Source organism: Cervus canadensis, chromosome X (assembly GCF_019320065.1).
Source record: "Cervus canadensis isolate Bull #8, Minnesota chromosome X, ASM1932006v1, whole genome shotgun sequence".
NCBI lineage: Eukaryota > Metazoa > Chordata > Mammalia > Artiodactyla > Cervidae > Cervus > Cervus canadensis.
Window position 1 is genome coordinate 19690296 of NC_057419.1, and position 12766 is coordinate 19703061.

Genomic DNA, 12766 nt, shown 5'->3' on the forward strand with positions numbered 1-12766 from the left:
CCTTATGGCAGAAAGTGAAGAGGAACTAAAGAGCCTCTTGATGAAAGTGAAAGAGGAGAGTGAAGAAGTTGGCTTAAAGCTCAACATTCAGAAAACTAAGATCATGGCATCCGGTCCCATCACTTCATGGCAAATAGATGGGAAAACAGTGGAAACAGTGACTGACTATTTTTCTGGGCTCCCAAATCACTGCAGATGGTATTGCACCCATAAAATTAAAAGATGCTTACTCCTTGGAAGGAAAGTTATGACCAACCTAGATAGCATATTAAAAAGCAGAGTATTACTTTGCCAACAAAGGTCTGTCTAGCCAAGGCTATGGTTTTTCCAGTGGTCATGTATGGATGTGAGAGTTGGACTATAAAGAAAGCTGAGTGCCGAAGAATTGATGCTTTTGAACTGTGGTGTTGGAGAAGACTCTTGAGAGTCCCTTGGACTGCAAGGAGATCCAACCAGTCCATCCTGAAGGAGATCAGTCCTGGGTGTTCATCAGAAGGACTGATGTTGAAGCTGAAACTCCAATACTTTGGCCATGTGATGCAAAGAACTGACTCATTTGAAAAGACCCTGATGCTGGGAAAGATTGAGGGCAGGAGGTGAAGGGGATGACAGAGGATGAGATGGTTGGATGGCATCACCGACTCTATGGACATGGGTTTGGGTGAACTCCAGGAGTTGGTGATGGACAGGGAGGCCTGGCGTGCTGCGGCTCATGGGGTCGCAAAGAGTCAGACACAACTGAGCAACTGAACTGAACTGAACTGAGCAGAAAACTGTTTTTCCCAATCACTATCAAGTGACTATCATCTTTCATCTGGACTATTGCTAAACTGCCCATTTAATTATTATTAATTATTCTGCCTACTTAATTTGTTCTCCTCACTGCATTCTTTTCTATTTTTTCTGAAAAATAGTCACAATTTTCCCATGTTTAAAATCTACCAATGCCTTCTCTACAAATGAAGATCCAAATTCCTGGTGGTCAAGGGTGTTTTTTTGTTTTGGGTTTTTTTTTGTTTGTTTGTTTTGCTCTGCAAATGCAAGATCTCAGGTCCTGGACCAGGGATTGAACCTTTACACCCCCTGCAGTGGAAGGGCAGAGCCCTAACCACTGGACCACCAGGGAAGTCCCCTGATGGTCAAGTTTCAAAAACAGTACGATACAATGGAAATATATTGGGAACCATGTATTGAATTTTAAATTTTATAGCAGCCATGTATTTTCAGAAAGTTTTAACATGGTAAAAATAATTTTAATTCTATATTCAATTTTAGTCAGTCTGTCCAAAATATGATCATCTCAATATGTAATCAACAATTCAAGTACATTTTAAATGTTACCACTATAAAAATATAGTTGTGTGTGGTGACAAATGTGTTAATGAACCTTATTGTGGTAATCATTTTGACACTTATACATGTTTTAAATCATCGCACTGTACACCTTAAATTTACATGATGTTATTTATCAGTTATATTTCAAAGCTGAGGAAAACACTAAAATATTATTGAAATATATTACATTCAGGTTTTCATATTAAGTGTTTGAAGTCCGATGTGTATTTTACTCTACAGTGCATCTCAAATTGGACAAGCCACATTTCACATGCTCCACAGCCTCAAGTGGCTAGGGGCTGCAATATTGGACAATGGAGCTTACAAGATCAAGACTATGCCAGGGCTTCCCTGGTGCCTCAGATGGTAAAGAATCTGCCTGCAATTCAGGAGACCTGGGTTCGATCCCTGGGTCAGGAAGATCCCCTGGAGAAGGGAATGGCTACCCACTCCAGTATTCTTGCCTGGAGAATTCCATGGAAATAGGAGCCTGGCAGGTTATAGTCTATGAGGTTGCAAAGAGTCGGACAATACTGAGCGACCAACACACTCAGTCTTCTCAGGCTGTGGACCTATTTAACCTTCAGGTCCTCAAAATTCAATTCTTTGAATTTTCCTAGTCCTTTATACATGTTGAGTTTTCATACAACAAAAAATTTGAAAGAACACAAAGTTTTTTTTAATGGGCAAAAGATTCGTATGACATTTCACCAATGGAAATACACAAATGGCCAATAAACAAATGAAAGCTACTCAACAGTCATTAGGAAAATTCAAATCAAAATCAAGATGACATACCACTTCACATCCACTAGAATGACTATAATTAAAAAATAGACAATAACAAGTATAGATGAGAATGTGAAGAAGCTGGGACTCTCATATACTGCTGGTAGGACTGTACAATTTTGTGCTTGCTTTGGGAAATACTCCGACAGTTCCTTAAAATGTTGAATATAGTCACCATCAGTTCAGTTCAGTCGCTCAGTCATGTCCAACTCTGCGACCCCCTGAATCGTAGCACGCCAGGCCTCCCTATCCATCACCAACTCCCGGAGTTTACTCAAACTCATGTCCATCAAGTCAGTGATGCCATCCAGCCATCTCATCCTCTGTCGTCCCCTTCTCCTCCTGCCCCCAATCCCTCCCAGCATCAGGGTCTTTTCCAATGAGTCAACTCATAAGACCCTACAATTCCACTTCCAAGTATTTACCTAAGAGAAGTAAATGAAGATATATGTCTACACAAGACACATGTCCATACAGACATAGAAATAACCTGTTAGGTAGGAAGTTAGGCACAAGCAAGAGGGGTGGCCTAGCCGAAAAGGATGCAAGCTGATCTCTAAACGCCATCCCAGACATGCCCAGGAGAGCTCACAGATATGCTGCAAAAATAACCACAGAGACTTTTCCAGCTCCCGCACATGCACCATAAGCACACACTGGATACAAACTAACCACAGGGGCTTCTCCAACTCCAGCATATGCGCTGGTGATGCACAGCTGTGTCCTCAAGTAACCTTAGGCAGCTAGGAGCCCATTAAGAGTTCATAAATATTCTATACATACATACATCTGATTATAACAGACTGAATTATGGGAAAGACATGTGCAATAGAACCTCTTGTTATGTAACTTGCAACTGTCAATCAAAATGCTCAGTCCATGCCCATATAAATGAATATGTAAAACCCCTGTTTTGCGTGTGCCCAGACACACCCCCTTCCCTGATTGGCCTTAAGCGTATGCTCATTTACATTTTGCACAGGGCAGCACCAAGAGAGGGAGACAGGAAGTATAAAAAGGAAAGCCAAGAAACACTGCCGCTCATCTGGAGTTGGCCTACTCACATGTTTTGGGAGTGCTTAACAGAAGACTTGTTCACTAGGACTGTAACCAGTTTTTTGTTTTTTTTTTTAAATCACTTCTATTATGATATATGAGTTGAGATGTCCTGTCAGAGATATAATTAGTCTGTCATTCAAGGCCTCATAAGACAAGAGAGAGGGGAATAAACTAACCTGACAAACCCTAAAGGTCTGTCAACAAGCAAAAGGGTAAAGTATTTTGTGTGTGTGTGTGCATGTGTATGTGCACATGTCTGTGCATATGTCTGTGCATGTATGCATGCTTAGTTCCTTTAGCAGAGTCTAATACTTTGTGACCCCTCCCCCCAGGCTATAACCTGGGTTACCATTTGCTCACTCCAGGGATTCCTTGCAACCCACGAATCAAATCTGAGTCTTATTTCCCCTGCACTGGTATATGGAATTTTTTTTACCACTATACTACCAGGGAAGCCTACATGAAGCAATGTGTGTGCTGTGCTAAGTCATTTCAGTCATGTCTGACTCTTTATGACCCAATGGGTCATAGCTTACCAGACTCATCTGTCCATGTGATTTTTCTAGGCAAGAATACTGACTGGAGTGGATTGTTCCCTTGTCCAGGGGATCTTCCTGACCCAGGGATTGAATCTGAGTCTCTTACATCTCCAGCATATTGGCAGGCTACATATAGTCCATGGGGTCACAAGAGTTGGACACGACCTAGTGACTAAACCACCACACAGAGATAGAGAGTAAATAAATAGTTGCCTAGGGGGCATGAGGATGGAGAGTGACTGCAAATGGGCACAGGGGCTTTTTGGGAATAAGGGAACCATTCCAAAACTGGGTTATGGTGATGATGGCACAACTGTATAAAATTATTAAAAATCAGGTGGTGCTAGTGGTAAAGAACTGGCCTGCCAATGCAGGAGATGTTAGAGACATGGGTTTGATCCCTGGATCAGAGAATATCCCCTGGAGGAGGGCATGGCAACCCACTCCAGTATTCTTGCCTGGAGAATCCCATGGACAGAGGAGCCTGGTGGGCTACAGTGCATAGGGTCGCACAGAGTCAGACATGACTGAAGCAATTTAGCACACATAAAATGAGTGAATTTTATGACATAAAATATTTATCTCAATAAAGTTATTTTAAGTAAAATATCCACACAAAATTAAAAAATAAATCTGTGGTAGTGCATTGGGCAGTCCTGAGGATCTGTCTCTTGCTTCCACAGTGTTTGAATGGAACAGATGCAGAGATGCCCCTTCCTCCAATGCCTGTCCACCCTCCAATATCCTGGGCCTCCAGACCAGCCACCACTTCTTTTGAGCTTAACTCCTCACTGATCAACCATGAGCCCCCAGATTCATCAGAATGATGCCACCCAGGTAGAGGCTGCTGTCAACTGCCCAGTCAACATGTATCTGCACGCCTCCTACACCCACCTTTCTGGGCTTACTTCCACCACGATGCTGTGGCTCTGGAGTGCATGGGCCACCTTCTCAAGGAATTTCAAACTGGCTGGAAACTGGTCCCTGGGGCCCTTTGCTGCAGTGCATCCAACTAGACAAACCTCTCCTCTTCTGGAGCAACAAAATACAAAGAAACTATAAGGAAGTAAAAATAAATGCAAGCATGTATAGTTGGGACAAATTATGAACAATAAGAGAAAAAGACTAAAAACCCAACTGCTACTTCTCAAGAATTGGAAGCAAAAACAGGGTGTCAGGAGCAAAAACAAGGTACTGCACATGATCCCTGTACTCAGCATCCCTGGACCCATCCCTACCCTCATTCCATTTGAGAGGCCAGCTCACTCCCCCGTCAGAGAGCCAGTAAGGCAACCTGTTACTAGTTTTCCCTCACTCATGCTTAACCCTAACTCAAAAGGAGCAGGGTAAAACCCAGGGCGCTGGAAGCCATCGAGCTCGGGGAAAAGCACCGGAAACCGGCCTTCATGGACCTGCAGGCCCGGGGCTCTGCCAGCGCAGCCCCCACCTTCTGGACTTCCTGGACAGCAGGAAGCCCTCCTGGTGTCAGGGCTTCTGCCTGAAGCCCCTTTCTACAGCTGATAGGCAGCTTGTTAACCACCCTGGAGACTTGCCTAAGCCTTGCACCAAGTGGAAACAATAAAGCTTTTTGTAGGAGAAAAAAAAAAAAAAACACTTGAATGTTTACATCCTGCTGTAACATTGTCTTGCCTTTTATATTCCCAGTCTCCTCCCAGCAGATCCTAAGTTGCAGGCAGGGAAGAACCATTCATGCCTTGCTCCTGGTTGTAGCCCCATCATCCACGCTATGCCTTTCACTGAGCAGGGCTCAAACAGCTGTTGACTATACTGAATAAATTGCTTAGGCAATTTCAAAAAAAAATCACAGACACTCAAAGTTCTTAAAAAATCCTACTCAGCAATAAAACACAATCAACAACATGGATGAACATTATGAAAGAAGCCAGAAACCACTGATTACATACTATATGATTCCACTTACAAAGTTCTAGAACAGGGAAAACTAGAAATCTGAACAGTGGTTACCTGGGAGACCAGGGGGCAGGCATTGAGCAGGAAGGGGTACAAGAGAACTCACAAAGGTGATGGTAGTTATATAGGTGTTCAGTTCAGGTCAGTCGCACAGTCGTGTCTGACTCTTTGCAACCCCAAGGACTGCAGCACACCAGGTTTCCCTGTCCATCACCAACTCCTGGAGCTTACTCAAACTCATGTCATGCGATCCTCTGTCGTCCCCTTCTCTTCCTGTCTTCAACCTTTCCCAGCATCAGGGTCTGTTCAAATGAGTCAGATCTTTACATCAGGTGGCCAAAATATTGGAGTTTCGGCTTCAGCATCAGTATTTCCAATGAACATTCAGGACTGAACTCCTCTAGGATTGACTGGTTGAATCTCCTTGCAGTCCAAGAGACTTCTCAAGAGTCTTCTCCAACACCACAGTTCAAAAGCATCAATTCTTCGGCGTTCAGCTTTCTCACATCCATACATGACTACTGGAAAAACCATAGCTTTGACTAGATGGACCTTTGTTGGTAAAGTAATGTCTCTGCTTTTTAATATGCTGTCTAGGTTGGTCATAACTTTTCTTCCAGGGAGCAAGTGTCTTATAATTTCATGGCTGCACTCACGATCTGCAGATTTTGGAGCCCAAGAAAATAAAGTCTGTCACTGTTTCCATTGTTTCTCCATCTTATTTGCCATGAAGTAATGGGACCGGATGCCATGATCTTAGTTTTCTGAATGTTGACTCTTAAGCCAGCTTTTTCACTCTCCTCTTTCACTTTCATCAAGAGGCTCTTTAGTTCCTCTCCCCTTTCTGCCATAAGGATGCTGTCATCTGCGTATCTGAGGTTATTGATATTTCTCTCGGCAATCTTGATTCCAGCTTGTGCTTCCTCCAGCCCAATGTTTCTCATGATGTACTCTGCATATAAGTTAAATAAGCAGGGTGACAATATACAGCCTTGACGTGCTCTTTTCCTGTTTGGAACCAGCCTGTTGTTCCATGTCCAGTTCTAACTGTTGCTTCTTGACCTGCATACAGATTTCTCAGGAGGTAGGTCAGGTGGTCTGGTACTCCCATCTCATGAAGAATTTTCCGCATTTTTGTGTGACCCACACAGTCAAAGGCTTTCAGTTCAGTTCAGTTGCTCAGTTGTGTCCGACTCTTTGTGACCCCATGAACCGCAGCACGCCAGGCCTCCCTGTCCATCACCAACTCCTGGAGTTTACTCAAACTCATGTCCATCGAGTCGGTGATGCCATCCAACCATCTCATCCTCTGTCGTCCCCTTCACCTCCTGCCCACAGTCCCTCCCAGCATCAGGGTCTTTTCCAATGAGTCAACTCTTCGCATGAGGTGGCCAAAGTATTGGAGTTTCAGCTTCAACATCAGTCCTTCTGATGAACACCCAGGACCGATCTCCTTCAGGATGGACTGGTTGGATCTCCTTGCAGTCCAAGGGACTCTCAAGAGCCTTCTCCAACACCACAGTTCAAAAGCATTAATTTTTCGGCGCTCAGCTTTCTTCACAGTCCAACTCTCACATCCATACATGACCACTGGAAAAACCATAGCTTTGACTAGACAGACATTTGTTGGCAAAGCAATGTCTCTGTTTTTTAATATGCTATCTAGGTTGGTCATAACTTTCCTTCCAAGGAGTAAATGTCTTTTAATTTCATCACTGCATTCAACATCTGCAGTGATTTTGGAGCCCAAAAAATTAAAGTCAGCCACTGTTTCCACTGTTTCCCATGAAGTGATGAGACCGGATGCCATGATCTTAGTTTTCTGAATGTTGAGCTTTAAGCCAACTTCTTCACTCTCCTCTTTCACTTTCATCAAGAGGCTCTTTAGTTCTTCTTCACTTTCTGCCATAAGGGTGGTGTCATCTGCATATCTGAGGTTATTGATATTTCTCCCGGCAACCCTGATTCCAGCTTGTGCTTCTTCCAGCCCAGCGTTTCTCATAATGTGCTCTGCATATAAGTTAAGTAAGCAGGGTGACAATATACAGCCTTGACGTACTCCTTTTCCTGTTTGGAACCGGTCTGTTGTTCCATGTCCAATTCTAACTGTTGCTTCCTGACCTGCATACAGGTTTCTGAAGAGGCAGGTCAGGTGGTCTGGTATTCCCATCTCTTTCAGAATTTTCCACAGTTTATTGTGATCCATACAGTCAAAGGCTTTGGCATGGTCAATAAAGCAGAAGTAGATGTTTTTCTGGAACTCTCTTGCTTTTTCAATGATCCAACGGATGTTGGCAATTTGATCTCTTGTTCCTCTGCCTTTTCTAAAACCAGCCTGAACATCTGGAAGTTCACGGTTCATGTATTGCTGAAGCCTGACTTGAGAATTTTGAGCATTACTTTACTAGCGTGTGAGATGAGTGCAATTGTGCGGTAGTTTGAGCATTTTTGGCATTGCCTTTCTTTGGGACTGGAACGAAAACTGACCTTTTCCAGTCCTGTGGCCACTGCTGAGTTTTCCAAATTTGCTGGCATATGAGTGCAGCACTTTCACAGCATCATCTTTCAGGATTTGAAATAGCTCAACTGGAATTCCATCACCTCCACTAGCTTTGTTCGTAGTGATGCTTCCTAAGGCCCACTTGACTTCTCATTCCAGGATGTCTGGCTCTAGGTGAGTGATCACACCATCATGGTTATCTGGGTCATGAAGATCTTTTTTGTATACTTCTTCTTTGTATTGTTGCCACCTCTTCTTAATATCTTCTGCTTCTGTTAGGTCCATACCATTTCTGTCCTTTACTGTGCTCATCTCTGCATGAAATGTTTCCTTGGCAGCTCTAACTTTCTTGAAGAGATCTCTAGTCTTTCCCATTCTATTGTTTTCCTCTATTTCTTTGCATTGATCATTGAGGAAGGCTTTCTTATCTCTCCTTGCTATTCTTTAGAACTCTGCATTCAAACAGGTGTATCTTTCTTTTTTCTCCTTTGCCTTATAGGTGTACATTTGTCAAAATTCAAAGTGCACACTTAAAATCAGTGCATGTTGCATACAAATTATATATCAATTAAAAAATCTGAATAACACTGGTAAAAAGTAAAATTTATTTAATAAATAAAGCCTCCTAGTTCTTTAGTAGAAAATTCAAGGTTTTCCATGTCCTGGTCACTGCATGCCACTACAAACTCACTTCTTAGAAAGTTGCCCCACTGCCCTCCCCAAACTGCCCCCCCAAGTCCATCCCCACAAACCCTGGGCTCCAGCCTTATTAAACGACTGACATTTCCCCAAACACATCATGTCCATCCATTTCTCTGTACCCTCCTCTCCTGAACCTCCTCTCCCTTCCCTGACAGCTGGGCACCTACTGATTTTGCAAAACTTCAGAAAATTTAGTTATGGTTGCCTGGAGCAGTGGGCACTAGAGATCTTTTGGGGTGATGGAGCCATTCTCAAATTGGGTTGTGGTGGTAACTGCAACTGTAAACTGACTGAAATTCATTGAATCGTACACTTAAAGCAAGTGGCTCTAATAGTATAGTATGTAAATTAAGCCCCAGTCAAGGTATTTGTTTTTAAAATATGTAACATGTAAATCAAACCATCATGCTATATACTTTAAACTTATAATGTGATGTCTCTATGTCAATTTCTCATTAAAACTGGAAGAAAAAAAAAACTAAGCTCAAAGATAATCCCTCTGTAAAGACCTTCCGATCCCCTTCCAAATCCTCAAACCAAATACCTCTTTTCTCTGTCACACCTCTCTGTACTCTGTACCTACTCCTGTTAAAGGCTTCTGTGCTTCAGTACACTTTTTTCTCTAAATCTCTCTATTCTCAGATGCTAAGTCCCAAGGGTGCTACCATATCTAAGCTTTTGTCATCCATGCCTAAAACCACACCTGACACATAAAGCAACTTAACTGCAGCTCATTCCAGGCTCCTCTATCCATGGATTTCTCCAAGCAAGAATACTGGAGTGGGTTGCCATTCCCCTCTTGAAGGGATCTTCCTGACCCAGGGACTGAACCCAGGTCACCCACATTGCAAGCAGATTCTTTACCACCTGAGCCACCAGGGAAGCCCCAGATAAATGTGTTGCATTTTAACTTCATAATTCCTTGCACTATAAGCCTAAGAGTTGGGTCCTGGTTAAAACTGAATGTTTCCCTATTTTGACAGTTATGGCTTTCAATCTTTTGAATGCATGAGGGTTGCTGGTAAAAACATGACAAATACCCACAATGTGCATAGTTGTGATTCTTGCCCTTGGACTTGCACTTCAACCACCTAGACTCCCCCTACTCCTACCTGTATTTAAAATACTCAGTTCATTTACATGGACTTAAAAGTCTGTCAAGAATAGAATTTGGAGAATGCCATCCAATCTTATCAACTCCAATTTGCAGGCCCACAGTTTGGTTAGCAGCAGCCCTGTAGGCTTCAGAGTGTCTTAGAAACCATACTGTGTTCTGATTCTTAGCTTTCTTGTCCTAATGCGGTCATCACTCAATTCAGTTCAGTCACTCAGTCATGTCTGACTCTTTGTGACCCCATGGACTGCAGCACACCAGGCCTCCCTGTCCATCACCAACTCTGGAAGCTTGCTCAAACTCATGTCCATCCAGTCGGTGATGCCATCCAACCATCTCATCCCCTGTCGTCCCCTTCTCCTCTTGCCTTCAATCTTTCCCAGCATCAGGATCTTTTCCAGTGACTCAGTTCTTTGCATCAGGTGGCCAAAGGATTGGAGTTTCAGCTTCAACATCAGTCCTTCCAATGAAAATTCAGGACTGATTTCCTTTAGGATTGACTGGTTGGATCTCCTTGCAGTCCAGGGGATTCTCAAGAGTCTTCTCCAACACCACAGTTGAAAATCATCAATTCTTCAGCTCTCAGCTTTCTTTATAGTCCAACTCTCACATCCATACATGACCACTGGGAAGACCATAGCCTTGACTAGATGGACCTCTGTTGGCAAAGTAATGTCTCTGCTTTTTAATATGCTGTCTAGGTTGGTCATAGCTTAACTTCCAAGGAGCAAGTATCTTTTAATTTCATGGCTGCAGCCACCATCTGCAATGATTTTGGAGCCCAAGAAAATAGTCTCTCACTGTTTCTATTGTTTCCCCATCTATTTGCCACGAAATGATGGGACCGGATGCCATGATCTTAGTTTTCTGAATGTTGAATTTTAAGCTAACTTTTTCACTGTCCTCTTTCACTTTCATCAAGAGGCTCTTCAGTTCTTCTTCACTTTCTGCCATAAGGGTGGTGTCATCTGCGTATCTGAGGTTATTGATATTTCTCGCGGCAATCTTGATTCCAGCTTGTGCTTCATCCAGTCCGGCCTTTCCCATGATGTACTCAGCTTAGAAGTTAAATAAGGAGAGTGCCAATATACACCTTGACATACTCTTTTCCTGATTTGGAACCAGTCTGTTGTTCCATGTCCACTTCTAACTGTTGCTTCTTGACCTGCATACAAATTTCTCAGGAGGCAGGTAAGGTGGTCTGGTGTTCCCATCTCTTTAAGAATTTTCCACATTTTGTTGTGATCCATACAGTCAAAGGCTTTGGCATAGTCAATAAAGCAGAAGTAGATGTTTTTCTGGATCTCTTGCTTTTTCGATGATCCAGTGGATGTTGGCATTTGATCTCTGGTTCCTCTGCCTTTTCTAAATCCAGCTTGAACATCTGGAAGTTCATGGTTTACACACTGTTGAAGCCTGGCTTGGAGCATTTTGAGCGTTACTTTGCTACCGTGTGAGATGAGGTCATACTAACTTCAATGGAAACCCCTGAAATGAGTGTTGGCCCCAAGTCTTCCCCACTCAGCAGGCACTGTTTCCAGGTTGTGTGAGATTTCACAGGAAAGTGAGAAAACACTGGATTTTAGGTGAGTGGCCCTGAGCACAATCCCAGCCTCACTCATCATTACCAGGTGACCCCTGGAAGGTACCTACTATACAGTTCTAAGGTGTGGCCTCAGCTTCTGCAAGTTTAATAACTGCCCATTCAAACTTACTGAGCAACCCTGCACATCAAAAGAGGCAGAGTATGAGAATGTGCTCTTTCATTTAAAATGTTCCATCAGTCCAGAATTGCTAATCACTGCCTTCCTTGCTGGTTTTCTTTTGCACTTTGCCCTAATGGCTCAGTTAGTCCATTGGGATCTGTAAATTATCCCCCAGCTGCTGTAGAACAAAGAACCACTTGATACCCTTCAATCCAACTGGAGAAATGTACACGGAGTAAAGTCTGTATAAAGGGCACCTGGCTCAGTGCTCTACACGTTTATTCCCTGAGTGTCTCAGATGTTCTGCAACAGCTCATCATAGTAATCTGCTTTAAAATAAAGTGTGCTATTGCTAGGTCAGCACAAAATCTAAAGGATGGCATTTGTTCTCACCTTTAAGCTTTTCTTGTATTTTTTCCCCCAATTTCCCACAAAGAACACATAGTTCTATTACATTAGGGAAAAGAGTTTAAACAAGAAAGAAAAGAAAAAGGGAAAACTTTTATGCTCATTCTATTTTAGACCAACCATATATAGGTAATACATTCAAAATACTAAGTAGGAGACCCTATCAGAAAAACTTTTATATACTGTCTTCTTGACAACTCTATGAAGTAGGTGTTATTATTTCTTTCCTTTTCACAGATGAGGAAACGGAGGCCCAAAGATGAAGTAATGTACCCAGAGTCACACAACTAGTAAGCAATGGAACTGGGATTTGAACCTAAGCACTTTGGTGTTGAAGTCATGCTTTCAACTAGTAGTCCAGAGGGAAAGACTGTGATTTACTGGTATTACCATCTACCATGACTTTAAGAGTCCAATTACACAAGCAGGCTCCCTAAGGAGAAACCAGTGGTCTATTAGACTGTGGAATCCTGAAGGCAAAAACAATGTGTGATTCATATGGTTTTCTGTACCAGTTAGCTTTTGTTGCATACCAAACAACCCGAAAACTTAAGTACTTAAAAACCACAACCAGCAGTTTCACTCATAATTCTGTGGGTTGGCATTTGGGCTGGACCTTTTTTTGCTGGTCTTCTGCCATGCTTCGTTGAGCCATGCCAGTTAACTGCTGGTCAGCTAGATG